This window comes from Lagopus leucura, unplaced genomic scaffold (assembly GCF_019238085.1).
Source record: "Lagopus leucura isolate 7727_CA_CO unplaced genomic scaffold, USGS_WTPT01 Super-Scaffold_739, whole genome shotgun sequence".
NCBI lineage: Eukaryota > Metazoa > Chordata > Aves > Galliformes > Phasianidae > Lagopus > Lagopus leucura.
This window is the reverse complement of record NW_024962255.1, coordinates 3,390,969-3,400,289: the sequence shown is the minus strand read 5'-3', so window position 1 is coordinate 3,400,289 and position 9,321 is coordinate 3,390,969.

The following is a 9,321-nucleotide window of genomic DNA, read 5'->3' as shown; positions in this document are numbered from 1 at the left end:
CCCCCCCCCCCCTCCCAGTGATTAGATCTCAAAAACTGTTATAAAAGATCTCTATTCAAAATTCTTCCCTCTACCTGATATGCAGCAAATGTTTGAATGCAGGTTAATAATTTTTAAAAACGTCTAGCCTCATCAGCTGAAACTACAGTAGATGAAAAGAATTTGCATTAAGCGTATAAAATTCAGGTTAGGTATTAGTAGGTAAAATACCTTGCTCATGAATGCTGCTGTGCTTTGGGAATGACACAGGTAGCAGAAAATTCAATGCAATGAAGACATTAATTGTTCTGTTTCCAAGTGGCTGCAGACTTCCGAAGTACTTACAGCTCTGAAAAACTTCTGCAGCTGCAAGATAAGAATAAACTCAATCTAGATTTTGGCAAGGAATATTCTAAATGATTAAGTGTCCACATTCTTGGGAGTCTAACTTATCAGAACATGATCTTATAGGTCCAATTTCTATGCAATTCTACAGCAGTTGCAATGGTTAATACTGCTGTGTGGTACTACTGCCCACATAAATCCCTATGCATATGGATGCAACTTTAATCAATGAGCAACTTTATAAACCCTGACAAATTACTATTGCTTCTTCCTCTGAACACAGTTTGCAGTTCAAAAGATTAAATACAGAACTGGAAACGCTGAACAGGGAATTCAGTAAAACCTCAACAGCCACATACTGCCTCTCTTCAGGAAAGTGTGGCAAGAGTAAAATGTGGCAAGTTTTTACACATCATAAGCCATTGTCAGCCAAGTTATTATCTTGTACCCACAGCTTAAAATAAATATACTCTTCAGAAAAACTCTTCTACCATGAGCCAGATTATACTTGCACAACAGAAGCTGGTAAGACGCTAAATCATCACCCACCATTAGATTTAGTTTCCTTTGTGAAGTAGCAAGGAATTAGGGAAAAACAAATATACTGAAGAGTAAGGAATAAAGAAAGCAAATATTTTATTTTTCTACAGCCTGGCATCCTCATGGAATAGCTAAAAGGTTTACAATTCCAAAATCCACAGGTGAGCCTATGTGGCAATGGCCAAAGTTGTTAAAAAGATTAACATTCTCAAAACCCAGCTTGGTTACTCCAGTGATTTCAGCAGTACCCTGATATTCTTTGTGTCAATAAGTAGAACAGTAAGATTCCTTCTAAGGTCCTCTGACACATGAATTATGCTGGTATAGCGTTATGTGGGTAATGCCAGGAGAAATTGAACCCAAGCCCCACAACAGTCTATTTAACTGTTAGCAATGGAGAATTTTGGAAAAAGATGAAATCTGGTTTTCAAACATGTCACATATCCAGAAAGACTACTTCTTTATGAAGCAGCTGGGCTTGTAACCCTCAAAAAAGCAGTCTGACAACTAATAACTGCCAAGGTCATTTCAAAGCTGGAACAAATTTCTTTTATATAACCTTCAAACACTTAATCAGAAAATTAGGTGAACTTTCCATTTTGTTCAACTCGCTGCTTGGAAGTGAACTGTTTACTAACAGCCTTATCGTAGTCCAATCTACATTAAGCTATACAGCACGCTGTCACATAAAATGCAGTGCTGTATAGACACAGTAGTTTATTTTAGTAACTCTTGGAACATTTATCTTAAATATGTCACTGTGCTGCAAGTTCCTGAAATCATCTGCCTTACCTTGTCCTTGGCACAGTGTCTGCATGGCAAGTAGTTGTGGTCAGCTCTCCATCTTTGCCTTCATCAAAGAAACATCCATGCTCAATGTTAGGCTAGAATTGCTATCTATGTGCTCTACTGATGTTAAAATAGTTCAGACTTAAGTGCCCGTTCAGTTTTTAAGGAGCCTGGTTAACATCAGCATAGGTCCTTGTCAGAAATACTGGGGACTAAAGCTATGTCACATAGTAAGTATGAAATCAATCCAATAAGCAAGCACTCCCTTCTCTCCATCTGCACCTTAATTTTAAGATGAGGCCATACAATAAACAGGGGAAGGGCAAGAGTTCTCCCGCCTTTGCAAAATAAGAAACATTGATAAAATAATTTTTATGCTAGTTTATAGTGCATTGGTTATAGGAACAGGATGAAAAAGTAAAGATGAGGATACCTTACTACATCTTTTATAAGGAAGGAATACAAGTTCTACAGCTGATAGGCCTTAAAACTCATGTTATTGCTGTGTACTCTAGATTTATGCCACTCCAACTCACAGATAAGTATCTCACAGAAGAATGTAATTGCTGATGAGGCATATTTATGAACAAACATAATATTAGTCACATGCTGTCAGCTTAGCAATACAGTGTCATCTGGGGCAGAGATGTTTATGTCAAAGTGTGAAGTGGGTGGATGAAGGAGGAGAAAGAACTGCTGAAGACAGATGGAAAGGCTCACAAAGACAAGACAGCAGCCACAGGGAACTTGCAGGGAGGAACCAACCCCATCAGAAGTTACCGACAAATCTTGCCTAAGAGTGTGCTTGCAAAGGACAGAAAACTTTAGACAAAAAAGATAAGAAAGACTTCAAGTAATTTGATAATTCCTTTCAATCTACTTTCTATTCTAGGAAAAGCAAATTCAAACTGTATTATCAAGGAAAGGAATGACTAGTTTTTCCACAGATTTTGTGAAGAAAAAAAAAAAAAAGCAGGCATGCTTCTTTCCAATTAAAAGCTTAAAAGTATGGTAGGAAGAAACACTTGACCTTTTTTTTAGAGATTACATCTGGTTCCTTCTTTCTCATTCAACTGAAGACATAGATTTAAACTACAGATTCATAATTGGCATCTCACTTAAACTTCACAATCTAAGAATGATTTCCATGAAGTCTTTTTTTTTTTTCCCTAGCTGTGCAAAAAGGTACTTTAGAGAGATGCAATCTCCAAGGTCACTGAAGGAGCTTGTTGGTGTGTTTCTTTTTTTTTTTTTTCCCCTCTAAACATCGATTTTCTATCCTGTAGGCCCCATTACTGGCCACGAAAACTATCATAGGTACACAAAGAGCACAATAACACTGTTTGAGAGAGCAAATTCTCAGCTACAAAATGTTTTTCAATATATTCTCTACCATCAGCTATGCATTTTCACGAGGGATGAACAAGAGACTGCATGCCACATTTGTGAATACCTACACCAGTGAAGGTTACCCACAGTTGTTGCTGCTAAAACGCATCACCCACACCCTCACTGTGCTCACATCCACTGTTCGGCCACCACAGACATTCAGCAAGCATCAATGAATAGCAATTAGTGCCATTTTTTCCTCATGGAGGCATTCAGTGACACATCTTTGCTTCATCTGCACTTCCACTTCAAATGCCATTCTGTCAGACTGCCCCTCTGCTGCCATCTTTCACATAGGCACAAAATGCAATGGAATATTGGTGGGAAGGTTCAGCCTCTACTGCCATACCACCAACATCCATCTGTGATGCCACAGACCAACATAATGAAACAGGAGGCATTACTTTTTAAGCTCCCTCATAATTCCTCCCTTTATTTTCTTTGCTAGGTATATGGCCCTAACTTTGGGAATGCTGCAAAACAGCATGGAAGGTAATTCCTAATCCTTATTCAACAACACAATAGAAATACCCATGGCAGTGTCAGTTGTTAGCTGTTATGATGGAGTAAATATCAGCTTTTTACTGGAAATAATACAGAGTAATCATGGGGGTGTTTCTGCTACATGGTGTTCCCATGGAAATGAACTATACCTTTTCCCTCCTTTGCAAATAAGTAATAGGAACCAATTTATGCCTGAACAGCCCCTGGCCAAGACTGTCTTGGAAGCATAACTTCATAATTCATATCTTTCTCTTATAGCAGCCACCTGGCCCTTGTTGTCAATTTAAAATAAGATGATAATCTAGTCTGCAGATAGCAAAAAAAAAAAAAAACCAAAACAAAACAAAACAACCAAACAACAAAAAACCAAAAACCTTTTAAAGCTGTTATTACATTTATTATTGCTGGGAAATGGCCCATCTAATGCCTCACTGCTAAATGTTACAACACATATATCCAAAAGCATTGCGAACATTGCAATTGAAAGTCCAAGTCCCTCAGAGAAACACGTTATTGAATGCACATGGCAGAAAATAAAGAGTTATGAAAGAAAATAAACTCACCGAGCTGCTCCTCAGGCCTGATGGTGACAGTAAAATGAAGCTTTGCATTTTACTGAGGGGATCCCAACTGCTAATGAATTCCCAGGAAATCCCATTTTTCATGGTTGATACTCCATTATGAGCTGAAAATGAAGACAAAATAGACATCACAGGTCTTCATTTTTGCACAGAACTTTTGAAGAGATTGAACACAAAGCTTTGTTTTAGCTAATTGTGTGGTTTGAAGCATATAACAGTTAATATATGTAACTGTATGTTTTAGATTGTGATTAGTGCAGAAGTACAGAGGAACACTGAATTTCCTTTTTTTTAAATTAGAGGTAGATATTAAGGCACTTCATTATTTCAGCTTCCCTGATGTGCAGAGCTGCAGAGCACCTGGCCAGGCTAGTGACACATGGCTGCGAGCCCAGCCAGATCCTGCGTGGTGGCTTTGTGCTTCCCCTCAGGAAGCCCAGATCTCTCTTCCCAGGGCCAGCAGGGGTGTAACAGAGGCAGCAAGTGATGCCTCAGGGCTCCATCACTCCCTGCCTTAGTGCAGAACTCTAACACAGTGCAGGCACACGGCCTGCTCCTAGCGACTGTATCTTCCACTAATGAATCCCTGGCAGAAGGCACTGCTGTCAGGACAGCCAGAGCTCCATGCCAAAGACCATAAAAGTCAGTGCCCGAGGAAACACATTGATTTCCTTGTGTTTTGAGGACAGCTGAACTGACTTGAAACTACATAAGGAAGAATTATGACAGAGAGTTCACCAAGACTTGGCATGACAAGACTACTCATCTACTAACAGATAATAAAGATGCGGTTGGCTAAGTAAATAGCTTTAAACTGAGCTGATTCTCTCAAGAACAGGATGACTTATTTAAATTAAAGCACAGAATTTTGCATACTGCAAACAGAAACTTGAAACCTCTGCCTGGTGCCCAAACAAAAAGCATGACCTCCTCCTGAACACGTGTCATGATTACACCCTTAGATCATCAATGCTAAAGTCACACTCCTGTTATATAATTTTGATTGTTATTCAGCTATTAGTATAGTCTGTGCTATACCAAAATATTTCGTTCTGATTATAAAATGTTAACACTGACCCCAGAATCAGAAAGATTAACACAACGAACCACATATGTTCATTTGTGAGGATTAGAAGACTGCAACTGAAGACAAATAGAAGACAATGCAACTGAAATTGAAGCTGCTGAAAATATGACACTTTAAACAACACAACGCCCAGTAGTATTTTTTTTTCTTGTTTACTCCTGTATTTCAGTAAAGCAGCCACTGGGAACAGAACAAAACAGTGCCAATGTCTTGAATTTTTAGTTTTCAAACACAGAAAGGTATTTTTGTACAGGACACAATGATTTAGGGCACACCTCCCATATAATGATGTAGGAATAGGCGAATTACTTTTAGTCTAAATGTAACACCTGCACATAAACTGAAGTTCCAGGGACCTTCACTGGGAACTGGATACTTTTCTGTCCTTTCGAAACTTCCTTAGGTATGTAACGAGCTGTGGGGAAAGACAATATATATAAGGAAAGAGAAAATTCAGAGGACAAAGCTTTGAGAAATTAGAGAAATTATTTTCTCCAGTCAGACACTGAGAGAGGAAAAGGTGGGCATTCAATCACTGAACAGGGTAACAGACAATGATAGTGTTTCCCTGGTGCCGAGACACAAACCGTTGCAACCTGTAGTGAAAGCTGCATTAGAAAACACATTCCCATCTGTTTTCTTTCAATTCTGTCTTTTTCAGCAAGCTAATTAAAGTCTCCTGGAGTTCATCTATGTAAGCAGATAGAAAGAAGGAACAGATGAAGACCCAGAGACACAGAAAGAAAACAAAAGAGAACAAACAGTCCCATAACTTCACATTCTTTCTAGAGAAGTGGGGAATGTTGAATATTGCCTGAGGCTAGTACAAACTAAACTGCTCAGTATGTTCTTAAAACACAGCACACTTAGCTTGCATGACAAATCAGATAGAATGTTTAATAACCCTGAGAAATATAATAACCATGAATGTCAACTACTTAACTAATATAATTTTTTTATTCCAAGAGGGTCACTCCTTACAGCCTGTATCGCAGCCTTATACGAGATCTTGAATATTAAATATTGTTTTTCTTAGTAAGACAACAGAATCCCAATGAAATTATTAACAGCCATCTCAGTTATCTGCTGTGTTCTTAGTGGAGCAATTTGACCTACAGCCTGCCCTGCAGATTTCTTAGAATCATATCCCATAGAATTGGAAGGGACCTTTGAAGGTCATCCAGTCCATCTCTCCTGCAATGAACAGGGACACCATAGCTAGATCAAGTTGCCCAGGGCCTTATGCAGCCTTGCCATGAAAGTCTCCAGAGGTGGGACAACGCATAAATGCATCACTAGGTGGTTTGTACAGCTCCATTCTGCTAAGCATGACAAATATGTGCACACCTTCGCAATAGACTGTGTATATCTCAATACCTTTTCCATTTGAAATGCAAAGCACAACCAGCAACTTCTGTTCTTGTTGCCTCAGATCCCAAAGTACGCACATGCCATGCAGCTGCATAATCATTATCTTGTTCAAATATTATCTCTGCAGCAGTGACTATACAAGATGCTACAGATTGCTGATCTACCTGTACTGTTCAGGAAATACAAGCAGAGATTGGAGCTGTCAAACACATGCTGGATGAAATCAACCCTTTTCACACTAATCAAAGCACATATGCCATGAGTACAGTGAAGTCTACCTGGAGTCTAGACCAATATAAAATCATAGAATGTTTTGGGTTGGAAGAGACTTTTAAGATCATATTGTTCCAACCCTCTGCTATAGGTAGGAACACCTCCCTCTAGACCAGGTTGCTCACAGCCTCATCCAGCCTGGCCTTGAATGCTTCCAGGGAGTGGGCAGATATTGTCAGATACATATACAAAAGTCTCTGAAAGCAGCTATTGTCCCGCTAAGAATATTTCCAATTTTCTATTTTCCGTGGTTTCACACAGCTATTGCCAATCATTTCCTTGCTTGTTCTTTAAACATTCTTCTGCACAATTATGAGGGGGAAGTAGGTTGTAGTATTCACCCTGTAAAGGAGATGTGTGGGGTCTGGAGCACAAGCCTTATGAGGAGCAGCCGAAGGAGCTGGGATTGTTTAGCATGCAGAAGAGGAGGCTCAGGGGTGACCTTATTGCTTTCTGCAGCTACTTGATGGAAGGCTATGGTGATGTAAAAGTTGGCCTCTTCTCCCATGTAACTAGCAATAGAACTACAGGGAATGGCCTCAAGTTGCACCAAGGGAGATTCAGGTTGGACGTTAGGAAATAATCGCTCTCCAAGAGAGTGGTCAGGTAGAGGAATGGGCTGCCCAGGGAGGTGGTGGAGACACCAACTCTGGAAGTGTTCAAGAAACATTTAGGTGTTGTACTGAGGGACATGGTTTAGTGGGAAATATTGGTGATAGGTGGATGGCTGGATAGGACAAACTTAGAGGTCTTCAAACTTGGTAATTCTGTGGTTCTGTGATATCTGATAACCTCAAGTTTGTGAGAGAATGCACTGTGACAGAGACAACATCAGCAGTTGTCAGGCAGGAACATGATCATTTGTTAGGAATGGGAACCTACATGAAAGAGCTTCAAATATGCTTACTTACTGGTCGTCTCATTGCTTGTCCATCTTACCAGACTGTCTTAGGGTATCCAGCTAGAAAATGAGCTCAGCACAAGTCTTTCCTTAACTGTGCCTTTTCAGAGGTTTGTTCACATGCTCTAAAGGTTGGGCTGTGCAATTGCAGCTGTGTGTGTATTGCACAAAGGAAGAAATATCTCCGGACTGAAGAGAGGGTGCAGCCCCTGAGCATGAAGTCTTAATGGCACTTTGCATGGGGTTAGCCTCCTCCCTGTGACACAGCCGGGTGAGAGGGCCAGCCAGCTGAGCACACAGACTGCCCCTTTCACAAGGTCAGTCCCTTTCTGCTGTTATCTTGGGCAATCATCTCAACCTGAAGTGGATTTTTCACTATTTGCTTCTAAATATCACTTTTTCAAATCCGCAGAGAAGAACTGGGATCCCAACCAAAGTGGTACACTGCTTTTCTCTGGCATCTATTTTTCCCAATTGTTTCCAGTTAACCAGGGGCTCGTCTGTTCAGTAACTTCCACCTTTTATGTCCTTCTACCTTTCCAAAATAACATACTGAACCACTGTAACAGAGACATGTGATGTAAACTATTAAATTTTCAACGATTCACACAAGTAAAGACCAACTTCAGAGCTATTCTGAGAGCATGAGATAAAGATAACCTTCAGGGCTGCAGCATTCAAAACCACAGGAAAGCTCCTAGTAACGTGAGATGGAGAACAGTGTACAATTTTCAGTGAACAGACATATAATGCACTTGAGCACTTAGAGACATTAGAAACATATTTAATAGCTTTTACAACTGCTATTATTTGATGAGTGGCAGCTTTGCTCACTCTACAGCTGTATGATCAATATACTGTGTCACAAAAAATACAGGTTATGTCTTAATCTACACTTTAAAACATGAGATTAAAAAGAAGAAAACATTTTCAGCTTGCTTGTAAAACTTTTCAATTGAAAGCCTTTTCAATTTTAAGCTATTTATCCCAAAGAAAACCTAAATAACAGGTACTAGAAAACAGCAGCACACAGAGGGCAATTTGACTCTTCAAGTTAATATTTATTTTGCTAATTTTTGATGCAAAAATATATGATTTTCTTAGCAGGGTTAGGAAGTAATACTAAGATCATATAATAGAATCACAGAATATAATCACAGAATGATTTAGGCTGAAAGGGACCTTTGTTTTCATTTTAGTTGCTGTGTGCCTCTTTAATAAAAAGTACGGTGGTGAAAACGTATCACATTTCCTTCCACATTTCTCTTTTCCCACCTTCACTTTGCTTTTGTATATACATATAGCTGTGTATGTAGGGTAGAGAGTGCATAAAGGGGAAGTAGAGGAGTTAAAATTTTGTGGTCTGTAAGCAAAACAGCATTGATTGAACAACTTCTGAGTGGGACACCCTTGCACAGATACTACTGGATCTGCAAAGGGTAATGTAGGAGATAACCAAAACCAAAGTATTCCTGATTAGGTTGCTTCAGTGATTTCAAGACTTCCAAGTAAATTTGGTGAAGTGCTGTGTCCAACTCAGCTAAAGTAGTTTGTAGCAGTTC